The sequence below is a fragment of the Mytilus californianus genome, unplaced genomic scaffold (assembly GCF_021869535.1).
Source record: "Mytilus californianus isolate M0D057914Y unplaced genomic scaffold, xbMytCali1.0.p SCAF_13, whole genome shotgun sequence".
NCBI lineage: Eukaryota > Metazoa > Mollusca > Bivalvia > Mytilida > Mytilidae > Mytilus > Mytilus californianus.
Window position 1 is genome coordinate 41,036,917 of NW_026262615.1, and position 24,160 is coordinate 41,061,076.

General features: G+C 31.6%; 1 long non-coding RNA gene across 1 annotated transcript; it reads right to left on the bottom strand.

Annotated features, from left to right (window-relative positions):
- Positions 1–5,916: 5,916 nt before the first annotated feature.
- LOC127723672 (uncharacterized) lies at positions 5,917–24,160 on the bottom strand. Its single transcript, XR_007992198.1, has 8 exons — positions 24,130–24,160; positions 22,184–22,219; positions 20,290–21,107; positions 19,684–19,719; positions 14,940–14,963; positions 10,655–10,680; positions 8,865–8,891; positions 5,917–7,309 (listed from the first exon to the last, which is right to left on the bottom strand). It is a non-coding gene; the product is annotated as an uncharacterized LOC127723672 (long non-coding RNA).

Sequence of the window (24,160 nt, forward strand, 5' to 3'; positions counted from 1 at the left end):
ATAAAAGCCATGAAAACTTTCACGAAAGTTTCTACCCAAGGTCTTTCGAATGGACGGATGGACGGACGGACGGACGGAGTCGAGTGCTTACTAGACCTGCTTTAGCCTTTTTAGACGCAGGTAAAAACATTTATCAAATTATGCATTCATAATCAAAATATCAATATTTTGATTTTAGATCTGGCCCTTACTATAAATTTCAAGGCATAAATGAGAGTTATTGTTATCACGAATGGTACTTGAGGACAAGATACTTTCTGCTTTTTCCGTCCCCCTTATATCTTTTTGTTAAGTTCAATTATGTTCGTGTTTTCAGGGTAAGCATTCATAGATATACTACACATAACACGTGTTTAATATTTACAATCTATTGCTAGCTTACTATCCACAACGGTCACTGATAAAGAGTATGTTATCAGTAACCGCTGTGAATATAAAACTAGCAACTGATAGTAAATAGTAAACGAATGTTATTTCTAGTATATTTATCAAAGTATATTGTTAACGCAGAAAATACGAAATCAAAAAAATGTAACGAATTTGGAAAGAAATGGCTGACTGTCAAAACAAACTACTGACCCGAAGTACCTGTGTTTCATAAAAGCCATGACAACTTTCGCGAAAATTTTCAAACCGAGGTCTTTCGGACGGACGGAAGGAGTTGAGGCTTAATATACCCGTTTTCGCCACTTTAGACGCAGGTAAAACATTTATTAGATAACGCTTTCTTAATTAATTTATCAATATTTTAAGTTTAGATCTGGTCCTCACTATAAATTTCAAGGCATGTTCAACCCCGCCGCCTGTCCCAAGTCAGGAGCCTCTGACCTTTGTTAGTTCTGCATGTTGTTTTTTTTTTTATTTTGGTTCATTTATGTGTTTCGGAGTTTAGTGTGACGTCCATTGTCACTGAAATAGTATACATTTTTGTTTAGAGGCCAGCTGAAACCCGCCTCCGGGTGCGGGATTTTCTCGCTGTGTTGAAGACTCATTGGTGGCCTTGGGCTGTTTTCTGCTCTTTGGTTGGGTTGTTGTCTTTTTGATACATTCCCCGTTTCCATTCTCAATTTAATTAATGAGAGTTATTGTTATCATGCGTATTCATGGTATAGTTTCACAGAATAAAACGTTTACGGGCCTATCTATATATAGTGGAAACTCCTACAATTTTGTACTGCATATACAATGCACACGTTTTAATTTATATTATTATTTAATTAAGTTACACTATGTCCAGTCTCACTGTGAATGTGTAATGAATGCGTAGACACAGAAAGCATCAATTGCACATATGCTTCATCTTAAAGACGAACAAATGAAAGATAATTATTAAGGCACAGACCAAACCGTCTTTCATCTTCAGTGTATGGGTTTGTGTAAAGGGTAGGGGCATTAGTTTTTTTTTTCCTTGGAAACATATAATATATAGAAACGAGAATTTATTTTGAATTCTTTGTTTTCATTTCAAACAAACTATTTTTCCGTTTCCATTCTAAAAGAAATTGTTTTCTAGAAAATTAATTTAGAATAAAAAAAAATATGTAAGAACCTTTTGTCCCCATATTGAGGGAGTGACACGCTCTTTTGTGATGCGGAAAGTAGGTGGTAGAATAAAGTGGGGATGTGGGATCTGGAAACGAAGGAAAACGAGAGAAGTAGGAAAATTACAAAACAACGGGATTGATACACCATATCTTTTTTTCATTATGACCATTCGTAAGTTAATTTTTAGACAATTCAGAAACATTTTGTGTCGAATAAACATCGAATTATAGTTATTAAAGTCATAAACTGTAGACGTTGGCATAGCCCACATCTATAAGAAAGAAGTCAACAAAGAACTCAAAGCTTTTCAAACCATAAAAGAGGTATACAACGGGAAACAGGTACCAAAACAAATTTGAAGAGTCTTTTGTTGCAAGAGTTTCCAATTAATACATGCATATGTAGGTTAGGTGTCTAAATCCAGCGCTGGCGTTGGCCTTGAGAGTCCAAAGATACATCAAGATTGTAAAATGTTTTATCAACTGTGCACACATTGCATACTTAATAGCAAAAGTTTAAAGTCTAAATTTGACATCATTTGCTTACTGTATAATTTTTATGGAGAGTGAAATAATAACCATATACCAACATTTTTATTCGCACTGTAAGTTAGGGGTAAAACTTACAAAAAGTTGTGTGTTTACTTGTACAGGTGAATCATTTCGGAGATAGAGGTATATCCTTTAGACATTCAGATTTGTTTTACTTATGTTAGTACAGATGTATGTGAAGTTAGCGGCCGGTTCTTTATGTGTTATTCGTTATTAGTTATTCGACATTGCATATTAAAACCGGCTGCTAGCAGTCGGTTTGATATTCAAATTTTCTTAATTAAAAGTAATAATTAAAACATGATAGTCATAATTGATAGGAATGAAAAGAGATGTAGGAAATCGTTTTGTGACCCCATCAAGTTATTAAGAATTATCGTTGTCCTACAATATAAACCCATATGTAAATCTCAGTTTTCTCTTTATGACATATAGATTTCTATCAATGTAACTCAATAAAAGATGTACTTTTAAAAACATGACATTTCAATAAACAAGCGGACAATATAGTAAAATTTCAAAAAAGAAATAGATGTTACTATGGAAAGCCGAAAAGAGAAGATATTTTTGATTGACTTGATATTCAAAAACTATTTAGGTAAAAGGGACAAGGGTGTTGGCTAGACTTTCATAATCTCAATCTTCATAATAGTATGCCTATATATAGCTTCTTTATAGAAACAAATGATAACAAAAGTAATTTGGGGGAAACGTCTTGCCTTCTATGTTAATGGAGGGCTCAAAATTCCAGTTTGATATTCAAAATATATATTAAAAGACAACTGCATACCGCTTAAATGACGGCGATATCCCCCTTGTATTTCTATGTCCTTAAAACATAAAAATTATTAAGACTATATATAGATACATATTCTATCAAAAGGATTTCCCAGAAACATTTCTTCTTCCGTATGTACGTAGGGCTTAAAGTGTCACTTTTCAATTAAAATCGTAAAAAATTCAGGTAAATAGACACAGAGCGTTGGCTAGATCTTCCTGCTCTCTCAATCTTTGTGGAAACTTCTTGTCTTTTATGTCTACGAAGGGTGTAAAGTGCAAGTTTGATATTCAAAACATATAGTGAAAGACAAACGGAGACCGCTTAAATGACCATGAAATTGTGCTGCTCTTTGGATTTTATCTAATATTCAAATACGCGTCTGGGGAACAAAATTTTAATCCTGGTATCTATGATGAATTTCCAACTTTCCAAATCTGTCACAAAAAATTGAAAATTGAAAATGGTAGTATCATGCACATTCACTATTATAGTATTTAATAAAATTTATTAAAATAAAAGACAAATATTTGAAGAAAATAAGACTGTCTGTCAAAATGGCTTAAAATTATGATCAGTATCTGCGAAAATTCAAAGTTTATACAAACTACAGAGGTCAGATTTCTCAACAATATTACATTAACATAACAAACATGAACACTTTCATAAACGAATAAATTACTATTCTCTGAACATTTTCGTTTTATATCACTGTCTCCTAACGTCATCTTGCAGTGATAAACCATTATAATGAAATAAATGTTTTTTTCATAATTCAATAATTCTAATCGCGATTGGTCGAGTACCGTTTTGATGATCGTGAAACATGATATTTTGATATTAGGTTCCGCTTATTTTGGTTGCCAAGATACTTGAAAGTAATGAAATCGTTGTGTAATTATCTAATGAGTATTTTCATCCAGAACACAGTCTGATGACATATTGTTATGTGCGATTTATCTTTTTATCAGCATTAGTCAACACTTTTTGTCCAGCTTAGTTCTCGGAATTGAATGAACCTACCAGATGGAACCTTACTAAAATATTACCAGCATGTGTTGGTGTGTATTAGAATTTGGAATTTCAAATATGTCTGCTTGAATAGGAAAAATAAGATAACATGTAAGCAGTTTAATTTCAGTTCAGAACCTGAATTCATTTCCGTATAATTTGACATCATATATTTAACTTGCCAATCTTTAATAAGATGTTGACAACGTTTTTTGGTATTTTAATATTTTTTCTAATATTTTCATATGAGTTCGCTTTCATTCTGTATTTTCAACTAGGTAAATAAAAACATTGAAAACATGAAATATGTTATCGCAATGATTTTGAGGACAATTCTCAAATTTTATCCTGTTATTGTATTCCGAATAGATGTCTCATCTGCGACTATATCATTTTTGAACGATCTAAAAGGTTTAAAATGTTGCCTGAAAAGCAAATGCCTTGGAAACAGTCAACCGTCGTTACAAATAATTTGAAAACAACACAACATGAGTTTGTGTATCTTTTTATTTACTCTACAGTTTTGTCTTTTGTTATATGCGTGCTATTGTGTATCTTTTGTTCGTGTGACTTTTGGCATGACGGTATTTATGCGTCTAGCTGTCACGTTTTGTTTCTTGGGGCGTTCCTGGTGTGAGTGGGTCCTGGGGTGCGGTTTGGACACCGGAGATCCATTCTGTTTTCTCTTCTATTATATTTTACTTTAGTTGTGCTTTATCGAATAGGTGTGTGATATGTGTGGTGTGTACTATCAATTACAAGGGTTTTTTTGTCGACGTATTTTTCAACTAAAAAAAAAACGTGTTTGTTGAACTGTAGACGTCATTGTCTAATTAACCTAAACTTAATTTTTTTTGTTGGCGTCTTTGTCAGATTTATGTGTATGTGTGTTTGAATTTTTAATCAGTTGTGTTGAATGTCTGTGATTTATGTAAGATTACTTTGTATGCTTGTTTGAATTTTTAGTCAGTTTCATTGTATGTCTGTGATGTAAGTTTATAGTTTTGGCTGCTGGATCCCAATTAATGTCACATTGACCTATTATGTCTGTTTGGGTTGCTCATCCAATTATGTCAATATGACGGAGCTATACACAACAGTCATACAAGTGGGAGGTTTATATAGCTACAAAACCAGGTTCAACCCACTATTTTTTTCGGAAAATTCCTGTATCAAGTCAGGATTATGACAGGTGTTTTCCACTCGTTTCATTGGTGGATAATATTGATTTTGTCAGTTTTTATGAATTTCCCTCTTTTTATATTTTTTCCTGTAGTAGCAAATTTGATGTGCAAGTGCAGTTAAGTAGATTTCTTATTTCTAGTCTTGTGATAACATTTTGTAAGCTCGACGTCGACATAAACAAAAATTGTAACAACGGAACATCGGACGTTTATTTTTTTGCGTTTACAGTGATCTCTTCTGAAACTGTATCGACTTCCTTTAAAAGGCCACACATTGGCTTAATAAAAACGATGGGAACATTGAATGATACGATATAAGAGAGTCCGGTCTTTATTTTACTAGACTTATGCACGAGCTGAATGTCCACGTTCAAGCTGAAATATATTAAACATATCACAATACCAAGGCATATCACAATACCAGGACATATCACAATACCAGGGCATATAATAATACTTATTCAGTGATAGGTAATGTGATAGGTAGTGTTTGCTATTCCCCCTTCGCGCAACTGCCAATGCATTAAGCATAAGATATACATAAAAGACATGCCATTGTGATTTTTTTCGTTGTTTTTTTTTTGTTGTTGACAAGATTCGCTCCTGGTAGCCTTATCACCATGGAAAGCTATCATCTCCTGTAAAGTGAAAAGGTATTAATATGTAATTACCACTGGACAGTTGGCAAGGAACATTAAATCAATTAAAATGTGTATCGGTATGTATCAAAACATATATGATGTCTATTTGTCCCCTGCGAATGATCAAGGGAGTACTATGTTTATGAAACAAAAACTATAATTATTACTTTCCAATATTTTATGTGTAGTGTTGAAACTATGTGACGGTCTATTGCACAAGTACATAAACGAATAAAAAAACATGCTTTTAATTTTTATTAAGTGAAATTTCGGTTGAATTAATTAAAATTATATCAAAAGCTAAAAATATAAAATGTTCTGCTTATTAGATATGTTCATTCTTTTTTCCTTTTACGATCAGAATAAGGCGTTGTTTAGTATTATGGGATCAGTTTTGATTAGAAATTTACATAAACTGTTGACACACAGATATGTCTTGCCTTTATTTAATTTTGATAGTATAATTAGTTATCAAAGGTACCAGGATTATAATTTAATACGCCAGACGCGCGTTTCGTCTACATAAGACTCATCAGTGACGCTCAGATCAAAATAGTTATAAAGCCAAACAAGTACAAAGTTGAAGAGCACTGAGGACCCAAAATCCCAAAAAGTTGTGCCAAATACGGCTAAGGTAATCTATTCCTGGGATAAGAAAATCCTTAGTTTTCCGAAAAAAATCAAAGTTTTGTAACAGGAATTTTATAAAAATGACCGTATAATTGATATTCATGTCAAACACCGAAGTGCTGACTACTGGGCTGGTGATATCCTCGGGGACGAAACGTCCACCAGCAGCGGCATCGACCCAGTGGTGTAAATAGTTATCAAAGGTACCTTCAATGTGACCTTATCAAAATGTTAACTTGTGAATTAGGAAAAAGTTTTTAAAAAATCAATGGACCATGACTTTGGGGGTGGCTTAATAATCTTTATGGAGATGAAATGTGCCAATGCTTATACAACTGCATACCACATTTCATTATATACCACTAATGGTTCTGCATAAACTGACCTAATCACAAACTAAAACATTTTTGAAGTCAGGAATCTGTTCAGTAGTTGTCGTTTGTTGATGTGGTTCATAAGTGTTTCTCGTTTCTCGTTTTTTATATAGATTAAACCGTTGGTTTTCCCGTTTGAATTGTTTTACACTAGTAATTTTTTGGGGCCCTTTATAGCTTACTGTTCGGTGTGAGCCAAGGCTCCGTGTTGAAGACCGTACTGTGACCTATAATGGTTTACTTTTATAAATGTTGACTTGGATGGAGAGTTGTCTCATTGGCACTCATACCACATCTTCTTATATCTATTGACGCCGCTAGAAACAGCACGTCTCCGTCTCACTTTGTTACTTTGTCGAGGCAGTTAAAAACTACTTCTATCAAATACAATCTGAACCATTTGAAGGCAATAAATAGTTCCTTTATACGCCGTAGCGGTACTATATAAAATACAAAATTTGGTATAATGGCTAACATAACATAGTAAAGCATGAGTAGTGTAAATCTGTTAAATTCAAAGATGTATATATCCCAAATGCATCCTCCCAAGATCTTTTCTTGTTCCTCAAAACTGTCCAACATGACGTGTTATTGCCTGAAAAAAACACCATAACGGTCATAATGAATACAATTAGAGTATTGGCAACTGAACTGATGATTGTACTTATTTTTCCATTTACACCAAAACACTCGAAATATTATAATGAAATTAAAATAAAGGTAAAACTGTATCAATTCGAAAAAAGTTTTGTAATCACGATTTTCAAATGCCAGATAATATAAGCGTTTGTTGCTCGTTTCTGAATCTATTTGCCAGAATTTGATTTATATTGTGTAATATGTATTTAATTTCATAGTAATATATTGTTTACACTAAATAAAAGATGCAAAATTCCATTTAATAATAGGATACCGAAGTACTTATTTTTCACCATAAGTCCACAATTTGATAACGAAAGCCATTGGCCCCTTCAAATAGTCTATGTACAAATTTATATTAGTTCTTTGCAAATGCAATGAATAAAACCTTTGATTCAGCGCGATTCGAACCCCTTGTAGGCAATTTAAACTGAAAACCGTAAAAGCTAGCTTATTAAAAAAACGTTTACAGAAATATTATTATGTTGGTATAAAGAACCATCCTATAGAACATTTAATGACCACACTTAAAACAAATATTCTATAAGTCGTGTCAGTATGTCTATGGAGCTCTGACTATAGACCTGATTATATCATCGGGGACCAACAGTATTTGAACAACTAAATTCAATTTTCAAAAAATGTTTTCTTTATGCATGACATAAGGGTTTAAGGTACCAGATGAATCATTTGAATATACTTTCTGTATTCGATAATATATAATCTTAAAAAGAAAAAAATGAAAAATATATAGTTGATTGGTCTAATTTTGAGGCAGTTTAAGAATAAAAGGATACTTAAGTTTAACATTATAATTCACTGAGAACTCAAAGTATCACGGTTCTGTAAATGAAAAACTTGAAGATGGAATTAAAAATACAAAAAACTTGTCAATACGATACATCTCCCTTAGAAAAAATACTGTGTACTTGCCATTATTAGGGATCTTGTACAAGTTGTACGCCTTCAGAACGTAAATACTTACTGCCCTAAACATTATATTTTACTTATTAATTTTAATTCATTAACACCAATAGTAAACGTAAGAGCACGCCAACCGATAGCCATAATTTAAAACACAATTTTCAGGATGACTTATAGAAAATAAGGACATGAAAACAACAGTTCACAAAGCATTACACGTAACACACAATATTTACCCACTCTAGTTCCAACAACGATTGTAAATAAATAAGATGTTTTGAAAAGGGATACTAATAATAGAATTGAGAATGGAAATGGGGAATGTGTCAAAGAGACAACAACCCGACCATAAGTCTTTAAACGCCATTACAACTCCTATACCCAGCATATTTCGACATCAATCAATGGTGAGGCAAACATTTATCAAATGGATTACTAAAATCTCTTTTTTGATTCTGTACACATTAAGAAGTGTCTACATTTCATTTATCGCTCTCAGAATGTCCATTTCCAAAATAATAACAGTAAAATCGTTACCTTTAGGAAAGAATATAAAGTTTGTTAAAGGTTATGAATTTAAATATTACCTGTAAATCCATCTTCTGTTATATATTCTGCAGTAGAATTGATAATAACTGACAAAAATAAGTAATTTATAAAAAAAAATCGATCCATAAATTAATACCGAATATTTTTTAAAGAAGTCATGAACTAAATACAATGTAATTATATAAGATACTATTATACCTCAGTATGTTTTTTCTATATACAATGAGTGAAATATTTGTGCTATTGCATTCCACAGACTATTTGCCAGTCAATAGTTTCAAAGACTATTACCCCGGTCAATATTTTTATTATCATATTTCTTGTACTTTTTCATATTAATTTTTCAATTGACTATTCTGCTTTGATTCATGCGCTTGGCAACGTTAAACTCTGAAATATTGTAAACGGTATCATCTGTATGTGTCTGTCGTCGTAACTATTACTCGAGGTGAAGGTGTATAATATTTATACCTAGAAAATATAACATATATCTATGAATTTGGTAAGTTATCCTTAATTACAGTTTTACCCTTTAGATCGACTTTTGTCGGGTTTCTTATCATCTTGAAACTATATACTATAAATATAGAGAGTATGACGAATGTTTAACGTCCAATCAATTAAACATGTATACAAGGAACTGATACGATAAGTCTGATTTCTAACATGCTAGTTAACAAGGTAACAGTCCGCAGAAAGACATGTCACCCTACTTCTTTCTCTTGGATGCCTCGTGTTTAGCAGAGTAACAGCCAATACCAATCAAGTCTTTGTGGAGAGTTGTCTCATTGACCACGATACATCTGAGTCCGTTTTTTTCCACCCTTTTTTATAAACAATATATAATGTTGCCAGCTACATTTTCAACTGAATAAAATATTCAATATATTTGTTTTTTAAATCTCATTTAGGCATCATTTGTATAAGCAAGCTTTTAGTTATTTCGTATTAATGGATCAACTGTTTGGAGAAATAGTCAATCAAAATTATCTCGCCATTGAAATTTGTCAGCTCTATTTCTAATAAAATGCACTTGTCTTGTAAATTGTACAAACATGACAAAGTTATTGCATTCAAGAGCGTCTTTACACTTTAAATGCATCGAAATGAAATGACAAAATTTACAGTAATGAAATCCAATGCATTTCGAAATTATGAATATACTATCTAAGTTCCCGTTATGGCAGATTTCCAAGGAACAGTTGTATTCCTAGATATACATAAAACAAGAGTGCAAATGCCTATCAATCTCGACTGGTATACTTATAACGACTGACTACGATATGGACCTTATCACGAAAAATAGAAACATTAACAATGAAAAGAGGTCGTTAGGTCAGATTAACTTTATCTGATGCTCATGTTTGCTTTGCAATGATTCTAAATACCCAATCCAATTGTCCTACTTTTCAGAATAACACAAAAATGTCAAAGTTTTTAAGACATTACCTTCACACAAGAAACGAAGTCAAGGATAATAGCAATAGCATAGACGGAAACTTTTGACTATTAGGCGTTTGTTAACAGTATACGGGTTATCCATCTTTTATAGAAGGAACGCGCGTCTGGCGTACACAATTTTAATCCTGGTATCTATGATGAGTTTTGCTATATTCTTCAATACAACGCTTTATACAAAATTTGCCATTGCCACCACAGAATGACAACCCATATGTCTCGCATTTAGTAACATTTTTTTTTGTATACGAGGCAAAACTTCATTGGACAATCGCTCTAAAAATATCTATTTCCCGGTGATCCATATAAATTCATTAATTTGATAAACCAACTGACACGTCTGTAAATGAATAGCGATAGTTAATATTACCTCAAATTCAGCCTCTGACATTGATTCTACAATAGAATTGTTTACAAATGACAACAACAAAGTGCTAATAAACACATGTACAATACATGCATAGCTTATTAAAACAGCTTATGTCTTTGCTACAATACACAACACGAGACAATTACATTTTCATATTTTTACTCCAGTTTTCTAACACAAATTTATTGATACTAAGCAGTTGAGCATTTAGCAAATATTTCAAACTATCAAAAAATTGAAAACTCTTACGCTTTGTCTACAAAATAAAAATGAAAAGGTATGCAGAACTTTTTCATTTTGTTTATATGATGAACAGGAAAAATATGGTGCGTTACGTACAATACTCAATAGAGGTAAATTAAGTGCTTTTTAAATGGAAAGGTCGGTCATTATCGAGGTAAAGCGATAAATTTATTTCATAATCTATTTTGTTTTTGATTTGTTATCCAAAGAACATTTTAATATTCAAAACAAAATGATCTTTTATAGGTGATCTGAACATCGGTAAACTACCATTGCCTTAATATATTTTCTCGTAGCAAGCATGAGATGTAATACGCTTTTTGTCAGCCTTTGCATAGCTGTTGTTAATTTTTTTTTTAAGTTTAAATGGTTTTGAACTATAAACAAGATAAAACAAATCAAACAAAAATGAAAAAAACGAAATTTTATATTTCAGTCAAACTTTTTTCAATAGCGATCTTTAACTTTAGAAATAAAAAAACTACTCGGATACTTTTCATTTCATTAAACAATTTCAAACATTTGAAAATGCCCCAAAAAGGGCATTGATATAATGTGGAAAAATCAGAAAATTATAGATTACCCGAAATTGACCATTTTCTATATTTATCTTGAAAATTACAAATTCAAAACACTCAGGAGAAAATTTACTTTTTGGTTAAAAACTGAAATAAGTTATGTAATGTTTATCAAAGGAAAATTCAATTTGTAAAAGAAACGAAAGTGCTAAAATGTTAGTCCGTGTATACTTACGCCAAACATACTTCATTCTTTTTGTTGAAATTGAAAACTTAGAATTGCTAAATAATGTTAAGCTTGTTTTTGTCTTGGAAAAAATGCCAAATAGAACAATACTAAACTTTTCTTATATCATATTTTTCGGGAAGTTTGCAAAATCGAATGTCGACCAGTTATATTTGCTTGATTAGAAAAAAGAGGTCAAATGGTTCTTGATGTTAAACTATTTCATGTTTTAACATTGATAAAAAAATAAAATAAAAAAGGGTAAATAATACAAAACATTAGTATTTCTATAGAAAATACAAATTCAAACAATACACATGTTCTCTCACTTAATTATTTGAAATTTGGTGGTGACTATCTTGAACGCATCTATCCCATCGAACTTGAGATAAAGGATACCTTAGATACAGTTAAGTCTGCCTCATATCTTGACTTACAGCTAGAAATTGACAATGAGGTGACAAAACTTTATGACAAAAGAGATGATTTCAACTTCCTAATTGTGAACTTTCCATGTTTATGTAGCAACATTCCAGCAGCGTCTGCATACGGAGTATATGTCTCCTAGTTGAAAGGATACTTCAGGGTATGTATTTCCTATCATGATTTCCTTGATAGAGGATTGCTGCTCACAAGGAAGCTATTAAATCAAGAGTTCCAAGTGGTGAAGTTGAAATCATCCCTTCGTAAATTTTACGGACGCCATCACGAGTTTTTTTACCGTTACGGAATATCCGTTTCACAAATGATAGCGGATATGTTCCTAATGTCGTAACTACAATCCCGTTCCTTTTTCCCGAATGTGACCTACCGAATTAGAATTTTTACCGGGTTTGTACTAACATGAGCAACACGGCGGGTGCCACATGTTGAGCAGGATTTGCCTACCCTTCCGGAGCACCTGAGATCACCCCCTGTTTTTGGTGGGGTTCGTGTTGATCAGTCTTTAATTTTCTATGTTGTGTTTTGTGTACTATTGTTTGTCTGTTGGTTCTTTTTCTTTTTTAGCCATGGCGTTGTCAATTCATTTTCGACTTATGAGTTTGTATGTCCCTTTTGTATCTTTCGCCTCTCTTTTGAATTAAATCCCTTACCATATAACATTTTGAATCTCTGTTATGAATAGAAATTTGAATTGTTTTCATATTGATCTTTTAAGAAAAGGGTATTTTCGGGTTTTATGATTTATGATGAAGGCTATTGCCCAAGTTGATAGCATCGCTTTGTTGGCAAAGGAAAATTTGAGAAAAGTTCTTTTCTCCTTTTAATCTTTTAAAGTCTGTACAACTGCTTCATATTCATTTTCTTAATCTTCCCGTTTTTATTAAATTTAATTATTTTTCTATTTTTATTTTTTCCATTTTTTTTCGAAAACTTGAAATAACTGAGCATATTTAAATTTTCAATTTCGACAACCAAATGAAAGTAAGCCTATGTTGTTTTTCATTAAAATCCTTTCAAACAGATCTTTTTCAAAATCTCGTTACTACTTTTTTACCAAAATTGTGGTATCGGGAATCAATTTGAAATGCATGCTGTACTTATCATTTCAAATTTGGTCGCAAAATTTTTTCGAAATTTGTTATTATTTTTTAGAAAGAAATAAAGTTTTAATTCCATATTTCACACCGAGAATCATTTTGGAATAGCATATTATACCAGTTTATCGATTTCGTTCCTAGCAGGTTTCGCAAAAATGCATGTGATTTATTTAACAAAAATTATTTTAGCATTACCATTTAATGTTAAATAGCGTATTGTACCTTAAAGTCAATGTCAATCCCAAGAAATAAATTATCACAAAAGTTTTGAAATTCAGAATCAATTGTGAATAGCGGATCATAATTTATACTTATCGATTTTTGAAGAAAAAGGAGCAAAAAAGGATGTTTCTCAAAATTTGTGGAATTCTTTTTTGGAAATCTAAGAGTTTACGTCAAAACCCCTCAAATATATTATCAACAAACGTTGACATCGGGAATACATTTTCAATTACAAATCATAACCTATATAATATCAATTTTTGTCAAATTCTAGCCCAAAAATGTTTTTCATGCATGACTCTTTTTTATCAGAAAGTCATCACAAAATATAAAAACCATCGAGTCATGTCAATTCTGTAGCTCTTAAACATGACAGAAAGCAAAAGTAGGAAATAAAAAATAGGGTTTTCCAGGAAAAAATGATTAAAAAGGCTTTAATCGGTAAAGACAAGGAGACGTAAAAAAACGACAAAAGTCGGAGTGCTTTATTTTTTAAGTTTGGCTTTTCCATTAGGTTGACTTATTTTTGTCATTAAAAGTGATAATGTTTTGTCTCACTTATAAACCTGCAAATCGTTTTATATGTTGTTTGAATTTGTCGAAATCTTCTTTTATGCCCTTATACTGTTAAATGTTTGGAGGGGCAAATTATCCAGTTTGTCTTTCACCGTCTTATCGTTAATTTCACCTTATTCGTTATTAATGTTTCTAAAAAGACAAGGTACACTGTTTGACTTCCTGAATTGAAGAATTACATATTAATTCATATTTATTCGATACAATATGTTGTGTGTAAGTCCTTAAAACGTCAGTCATAACATCGTTAAATTCTATCTTGAAGTTCATACTTGTCTTTAGCCTTCAAATGGGTTCATGATTACGAGGCAAAGGACCCAAATCGATCCTTACTTGAGATGCATTATTTCAAATGAAAGGTTTTACAAGTTGACGCATACATATGAAAAGGAAATCAAACGATATTTTCAAGTATTTTTTATATACAACCTTAATTGTACAAAGTAGAGATTTTGGGAAAATTTATAAGGTTTTTGATTTCAGCCATATTCAGGCGTTGAAAAATAAGGCGACACGCTCGACAAATTTAGGTTCAATTTAGGAAGATTATTTGATTTAAACAATATAACATGTATAAGGTTAAACGGTTTTTTGTATTGCTGCATGTGCTACATATTCTCCGATCTTTAAATGGTAGGACAATATTCTGCTTTCAATGATAACGGCGACAATCAAAATATGTTTTTCAATTTTGAAGAATCTTCTGCTTTCATTGTTAATGACCATCCCAAAAATTACATTTACATTACTTATGTATGTCAATTTTTGACTGAAATATAATTTCAGATAAGACTATTGAATATGGATTCGATAGTTGTCTAATATGACACGCTATGACATTAAAATGACATACGATAACATGTCTTCACTTATTTTATCCAATTATTTTAACTCATACAGTTTACACAAATAGTATGAACTTAAATCACTATTCATGAAAAAATTAGGAATATACTTACCAGAACCACTGTCCCCTGGACTAGCTGTTGTAATAAATATTGAAACAATTTATTAAAAGTATTATATATTTCCAACAAACCAACCAACTTAACTTGTTTTAATGAGGTTTAAAAACAAACGGTAGTAATGGGTATGTTTAACCTTTTCCCAAAATAAATGAAATTATCCTGTTTTCATTGATTAATGAGGGACATTGAAATATCTGCTATAACTTTAACGTCCTCAAGAAAACTCCTAAAACTTTAATTTGATATTGGATAGCCTTATCAAACCTTCTTCTTTCGTGAGCATGTGGTTTCCCATTGAAGCAGACAGGGGTCTACATTAGAATCAATAGAAGATTTAATATTTTGCCAAAACAAAGTTATTATCACACTATTGTCAAGCATATGATAAAAGATGTTGATCCAAGGAACTCGATCTTTTTCAAATTGTCAACTTTTGTTAGATTATATTTTGTTTTAATAGAAAGTAAATTAAACGAAATTTTTTTTTTCAAAACTACGGGCGAAAAACTTTGTTGTTTCAAAAAGAATAAGTTAAGTAAAGAAGACAAAACATGTTAGATAGAGATATAAATATCTGCAAAGTAGAAAGGGTACTTAAATTACTTAAACAGAACAAATCATCTGGCGAAGATGGTATAATAACAGAATTTTATATTTTATACTGGGACATAATAAAAGACGATTCTTTAGTTTACTACAAGAAATTTTGAATGATACCTTATTGAGTAATTCTCAACATAAGGGGGTCTTAACCTTACTACATTAAAGAGGAGAAAGGAAAAATATAAAAAAAAAAATGGAGACCACTTACTTTTCTACATTGTGATTGTAAAATTATTACAAAATTCTATCTGAAAGACTAAAGATAGTTTTACCATAAATTATTCATACAGATCAGAAAGGTTTTGTTAAAGGTAGAAATATCAGCTGGAATGCGATTGGCAAGTATTGGCTACGGATATTTGATGAAAAATATAATGATACCTTTTTTGTATGTAAATGTTCAAGTTTGAATGGTTTAGATATGAACCAATTATCACAATTTTATCAGAAAATTATAAACACTTGGTCAGGTTTCATTCAAAATACTGATAAATCATTAAATAAAAGAGATGTTTTATATACGAGAATATTTGGGAACATTTCTGTTTTGTTCAAAAATAAACCATTTTTATACCCTTTTTGTATTAAAAGCGATATCAAAAGTATTAAGAACATTTGGAATTCAGAAACTACTGATTTTATTAGCTGCAATGACATTTTTATAGGGAATTATTGATCGGAGAAATTATATTTTCGAATTTACTAAAATTAAACATGCAATTCCTAAAGATTTCGTGCAATTTTGAAATCTTGCGGAAACCAGATTTTGCATAATGAAATGAAATTAAAGATATCAAATGACCTTGAGATTATGAACTTATATAACCGAATAATAAAACCATCAAAGCTAAAACTCAAATATATTCATGCGTAATTTAATAAAGACGTATCTAAAGAATGTCAAATTAAGTGGGAGGAAATGTTTGGAAACAATTTACTTTGGGAAAATTAGTGGTCGGGATTAAAACAGTTGATAATTGAAAATAAGCAAAAGAATTTCAATGGAGATACATGCACAATATTTTATATATTGAAGAAAGATTACAAAAAATTGAACTATCAAATGGAAACTGCATGCCACATTTGTCAAAATGACAACAACATAGAAACCCTCCAACACTTATTTTTTAGTTGTAGTACATCAATGTTAATTTTAAGCAAGCTTCAAGAAATACTTATCCAATCAAACATAGGAATAAATAATCCTATTGCTGAAAATTACATGCTGTTAGGTATAAACACAGGAATACTCAAATATGATAATTGTCTAAACACAATTATTACATATTCTAAATGGACTCCAAATAAAATAAACAAAACGCCTGTAGCACCTCAAGATATTTATAATATCTGGAAATATAACTTAAAAATTAATCTAAAGATGTTTCTTCAATTAAAATGCATTGACATCATCGATAAGACAAAATTGAAGTCAGTGATAATGAAAATTTAGACAATAAATATAATATTAACTTTTAGACAAAGTTAAATTTGTTATGGTTTATTGTATAAGACTATAGATTATAAAAACGATATAAAAGTGTTAGCCTATTATGTGTGTTGTGGTAAATGCATATTTTTGTGTGGTTTTCTTATTGATTACTTACTATGTTGAAGTTAAGGTATAGAGTTAGATGCGTCTAACATGATATGGATATATTTTTGAAACTAATTGTAAATCCAAGGTAAAAAGTGGACTACATTTTTAGCATTCTATCACCCCTGGATAGATAGTTCATTTTGTAAACAGGGACCCTTAGCCTGTTGCCTGGACGACTAAGGTAATTGTATACAGGAAATATTTAGGAACAAAACGTTGATAAGTGTTTAAAATAAAAGCAAGAAAGAAAGTTTTTTTGTTGTTTTTTTTTTTATTTAATTATATAAAACTAGCTATTTTGATATGCTTTCAGCAAATTAAAAGACTATTTTGGATCACGGAACTTGATCTCCCCTTACAAAACAAAATAAGTAAATTTACTTTGCATTTCTTTTTTAAAATAAGTTCATCTTAGTTTTTTCCCCTTATCAACAATGCTTATATAGCTGAGTTGACAAAACAATTGTATCAAACAAATATAATCAGTTTTTGTACTAACAGTCATAATAATCAAACAAAAGAAAATGAAAGGATATGGAGTAAATGTACATGGGACAAAATCGCACACAATACATAGAAAACATAGAAAATTATCAATGAACAGGGCTTTTATTCCTGTTCTTCATCTTGACGGTGGATGTAGGGTCTTCAACAATGAACGAATCATTCATACCCTACAACAAGGTCAAGACGGCCCCTAGCGTTGACTTAAGCGGTACTATTGGTAAAAATAAACCACAGTTCACCTTCTTGCTCCCCACCCGCCTCGGAGTGCCAACTTGTGCGATGCTTGTGTACGAGGGTTCTCCAGTCGAAAGCAGCAGAGATACAAGAAAAGTGCAGTAAGTTTGAAAGACATCGATCGCCGCTAAAATATGCATTGAAGTTACACATGTCGGGAGCGGTCAATGAATTACATAATTTATAATTACGGGCGAAAGTTTACAACATATATTTGTCAAACATTGCCCAACAAAAGACCAATAATTTCGAAACAACAAATGATAGACAATACATATAAAACTAAACAACAAATGATAGACAGCACGGGGCACATCGAAATATATGTAAGAAAACCTAGCAACATATATTTTTTTCATTTAGATAACAATTTTTAGAATTTTCGTTTTCTAATGACATGGCCCCCCCAACAGTTTGATTAGATCAAATGTATAAATTATCGGATGTCCTGCTCAATCATATTGTAAAATATCAGCTGCAAGCAACAATGTGAAGCATGTTGGCTAGTAAGCGCTGCAAGCAGGCCAACAAACTTCAAAGTATGTTGAACGGCTTATATATGAATACGCATAAAAATTGATAATATGTTTATCGTAAGATTTATAATGTCGCCTTATAAATTATAACGTCGCCGATAACTTCTCCTAAGGCGTTTTGACGTCGTTGATAAGTTCTGCTCATGTCTCACAGCTGTCATATCAAAATTACGGATTGACTAGGCGGGGAGATATAGGGTAAGGGAAGGACGTGTATTTGTCCTACGTATTTTCTATCTAACCTTCAATTTACTTTTATTTAAGAAAATCTGTCAAACCTGTCTAACTTTCAAATATGTCTTTAATAATTTAATGACTGCAACAGTCTTACATAATATGATATTTGCAACAGAATTTACAATCAACGTTCCATTGTGAGTATCATTTTTGTATGTTGATGCTCAGAATAAGAACATTAACTATGTTTCGGTTTTTTTTCTAATTGTAACATCTCGGTTGTCTCTCCTTATATAGCTGAACTGGCAAAATAATTGATATAAAAAAAAAGTAATTTTTTTGGTCAAAACAGTCTTAATGATAAGATTAATCAAATGATTTTTCTTCATTTAGATTACAACTTTAGAAATTCGGTTAAACGTGCTCGTCAGTTTTCTGTTTAATCTGGCCTTCCAACTGTTTGATCGAAGCGCCACGGATAAGACTTATGGAGTTGAAACGTTCGTCTGGCGTACAATATAATCAACCTGGTATCTTTGATGAGATTTTACAACCATATGCCAATAATGATGGATGGTTCGGTGTTTTTAGGGAATCATGTGCACTAGCTCAGTCCAATTGACACTTTCAACTTTTTTGCATTAAGGAAAGCAGCAAAATCTGTCAAAACTGTCTAATTTTTAAATATTTCTTTGATAATTGAGTTACAGCAATAGCCTTACACAATATGATATTTGGAAAGAAATGTGTAATCAAAGTGTCTTAGTTAGTATCATATGTGTAATGTTAATGCTCAAATTTTATTTTTCAAAACATGCCATGTTATACGTTATACCATTACAATGACATCACAAAGAACGTTTTTCTAAATAAAAATGTCCAAACTACATCAAACTATTATTTTTCCTTCAATATTAACATAAGACTTAGCATGAATTGAAATAGTAAGGATTTTGTATTTATAATTATCTATAATAGCAGGTGCAAAATAATGAAATATTCTCCCTTTAGACTAACTAATGACGGAAAAGTTTACCTTTTCATTTAAGGTATTGGCATACATTTGTTTTGTACTCACCACGACCAGGCATTGATACATTTCTTTTTCTGTTCGCTATTGAAACAATAACATAATTAGGTATTAAAACATAACAACTCCAACATATCGTGTATCTGGATTCAACATTTGTTTATTATCTATTATTTTTGTCCTATTCAGTTAAAAAATAAAGGGTAACCGACATTATATAATAGTATATTGAATCATTTAAATTATAATTCATATAGAAATATAATGTTATCCAATCTACATGTTGTGAACAATTGTCAGCTTTTGTATTGATTATAGGAGAGAGAAAACAAATTATTGGTTGAAAAGAAAGAAAACTATACGATATATTTATAAAATATACTATGTAAAAATAACTATTATAATGAGTTGTTTGCAAACAAAAAGAAAAATTTAGATCACGGACCTTGGTTTCTTGTTACAAAAAAATAGGTAAATTTAGTATGCATCCCTTTATCAAATTATATCATCTTAGCTATTTCCCCTGATATACACTGAAGCAGATTGAATAATGTTTGGATCAAATAACAAATATTCAGCTCTGATAACACCAGTCGTAATAATAACATAAAACAATATTGATTTTGTTGGCTTCAACATTGTATATGATCTGACCTTTCATCTGTTTTGATCCGAGTGCCACTGATGAGACGAAACGCGCATCTGCTGCACCAACTTATCAACATGGTATCTTTGGTGACTTTTTGAAAACCAGATGGCTGATGCGACTGCTGATGGAGGTTTTGGTCATAAGGGAATCACCAGCCCGCTAATGGTAAATTCTGTGTTGCATGTTCAATTAATCAAAACATTAATATTGTTCTACTCTTATGCATTAATTACCTAAGCTGTTAAAGCCCAAATTTTCAGATTTTCGGTTTTTAATGATCATCCAATTTTTGTACTGTTTTGATCCGAATGTCACTGGTGAGTATTATGAAGACGATACGCTCATCTGGCATACCAAATGTTAAGAATTGTATCTTCGATTGGATTAAATCTGTCATATATATTTGCTATTGCAGCTTTAGATTTTCCTTGATTTAAGAAATGCTGCAAAATCTGGTAGAGCTGCCGAAGTTTCAAATATATCTCTGGTAATTGAGTAAAAGCAACAGTCTTACACTATATGATATTTGGAAAGAAATGTAATATTTGTCTAAGTTAGTATCATTTGTGTTATGTTAATGCTAAAATGTTATTTTCCTAAACATGTCATGTTATACGTTATACCATGACAATGACATCACAAGGAACTTTTTTTAAATAGAAATGTCAAAATGGCATGATATTATTTCATTAATATTAACGTAAGACTTAGCTATGAAATCTTCACCCTTCAGGTTCACTAGTAGTGAATGTGTTTATTCTACCATTTAAGGTATTGTCATACTCACCAGGACGATGCGTTGGTACAGTTCTTCTTCTATTCACTATTGATCAAATAACATTTTTAAGTATTTTACAATAAATATATACAACAGATCGTGTACATGTATATAAAAATAAGAAGATGTTGTATGATTGCTAATGAGACAACTCTCCACAAGAGCCCAAATAACACAGAAATTAACAACTATAGGTCACCGTACGACTTAACAATGAGCAAAGCCCATACCGCATAGTCAGCTATAAAAGACCCGAAATGACAAAATGTAAAACAATTCAAATGGGAACTCTAACGGCCTAATGTATGTACAAAATGACGAAAACAAATATGTTACAAAGCAACAAACGACAATTATTGAATTACAGGCTCCTGACTTGGGACAGGCACATACAAAATGTGGCGGGGTTAAACTCGTTTGAAGGCACCAACCCTCTGGGACAGTGGTGTAGCAGGACAACATAAGAACAAACTATAAAAATCAGTTGAAAAAGGCTTTACTCATCAGATGGATACAATAAGAAATACATTTAACAAAAGCCGAGAGTAGACTTGGACGTGTACTTAAACATCCACACAACAGAAAGACATTAAGTACAGATTTGATAGTACTCGCAGTTACTGACAGCTTGTTTAACGCAAATAACAACTAATTCAAAAAATCATATATCTAAGACTAGATCTATTTATTTATACTATAAAAATGAACTTCAGCAAAGATATAAAGAAATATATGACAATAAAATATCATCTATTGACCAAAATAGCAAACTTCTTTATTAAACAGTCTATGGAACTAGGACAGGGGCAGTTGAGGTCATTTGGTGTGTTATGTGTTTAATATTTTGTTTTATTTTGATCTAAACGTAGATGTCATCATTAAATTGTTGCTTATACATGTAATTGTTATGCCTTTGACACTCTTATGGGTGTAGTTTGTGCTTAATAAAGTTATTTGTTATTTTCATTCCTATTTTGATTAAAATACAATGATACCGACAATATAAAGTGGTACATTGGAACATCAAAATTATATATATATATATAAATGAAAGCTTCTCCCTTCATACTAACTATTGATGAATGTGGAAACTTTTACGTTTTAAGTATTGGCACACTCACCAAAAGGAGGCATTTCTTCAGTTCTTCTTCCAATCACTATTTAGAAAAATAACATTAAACAGAATGAAAATAAAATTATTATCTACAACTGAACGTGTATATGATATTTAGAAAGAAATGTCTTATCAAAGTGTCTAAACATTTATTTATTTATTAATTTTTATGCCCCACCTAGGGGCATTATGTTTTCCGGTCCGTGCGTCCGTTCATTCGTTCGTCCGTTCGTTCGTTCGTTCGTTCGTCCGTATGTCCCACTTCAGGTTAAAGTTTTTGGTCAAGGTAGTTTTTGATAAAGTCCTTGAAACTTAGTACACATGTTCCATATGATGTGATCTTTCCAATTTTATTGCCAAAATAGAGTGTTGACCCCAATATCAAGGTCCGCTGAACATAGAATGTGATAGTGCGAGTGGGGCATCCGTTCACTATGGACAAATTTTTGTATTATTCTAGTTCAATTCAATATAAAATACAGGGACACAGAAAATATGAAATGGTTTATTGGAACATTAAAACATTATTGTTCGCTTTGGAGATTCCGTATATCGTCAAGTTATCGGAATTCCAATGGAGACTAACTGTGCCCCACTTATTGCGGACCTGTTTCTATATTGTTATGAGTTACAATTTATGACTAAATCAGCAAAGACCCATCGAAACAACATCTGATACAAAAATTTAATAACACTTTTAGATATCTGGATGATATATTGGCTCTCAATAATGACGACTTCAGTATGTACACTAAAGAGATTTATCCGGCTAAACTGACTTTAAATAAAGCTAATACTAACAATGAACACTGCCCTTTCCTGGATCTTGATATCTATATCTTTAACGGTTGCTTAATACCAAAATTTATGATAAAAGAGATGATTTTTTTCATTTCCTATTGTTAATTGTCCATTTTTAGATGGTGACGTTCCCTTGTCACCATCTTATGGTGTTTATGTATCACAACTTGTTCGATTCGCTCGTGTATGTAACAACGTATTTGATTTTAACGAAAGAAATCTGTGTATTACTGAAAAATAATTACATCAGGGTTTTCGATAACATAAACTAGTCAAAACGTTTACTAAATTTTATCATCGGTACAAGGACATCATTCGTAAATATAAATCAACATGCAGACATCTTATACGTTCAGGTATTTCACATCCAATATTTTATGGTAATATTCTTTACAAAGCACAAAAATGTCGGCATTCACCTCAAAAGCTAACCAAACCTTTAAACAGACTTATTCAGAAGGGATATAGTTACGATACTGTTGTCAGGTTATAAAGATGGCATATTTTGGTATTAATAATGATTCACTCATAGGGTCTTTGCATCGGAAATAAACAAATATATTCATGTGTTATGGCGCTAAACCTCTCACTTGTATGACAGTCGCATCAAATTCCATTATATTGACAACGATGCGTGAATAAAACAAACAGACATAATAGGTAAAAATGTCAAAATAGGGATACAGCAGTCAACACCGTGCCACAATCTTAATCACAACAAAAACAAACAAATATTTAACAAAGAAGCACAAGAAAGCATATATCACATAAACATGTTTAACCCGCCGCATTTTTGCGCCTGTCCCAAGTCAGGAGCCTCTGGTTTTTGTTAGTCTTGTGTGATTTTTAATCTTAGTTCATTTATATGTTTTTGAGTTTAGTATGACGTCCATTTTCACTGAACTAGTACACATTTTTGTTCAGGGGCCATCTGAAGCCCGCCTCCGGATGCTGGATTGTCACGCTGTGTTGAAGACCCATTGGTGGCCTTCGGTTGTTTTCTGCTCTTTGGTCGGGTTGTTGTCTCTTTGATACATTCCCCATTCCCATTCTAAATTTTATAATCTAATATATCAAAATAAAATCTTCTCCCTTCATGCTTACTATTGATGAATATGTTTACTTTTACGTTTAAAGTATTAGCATACTCACCAGGAGGAGGCGTTTTTACAGTTCCTCTTCC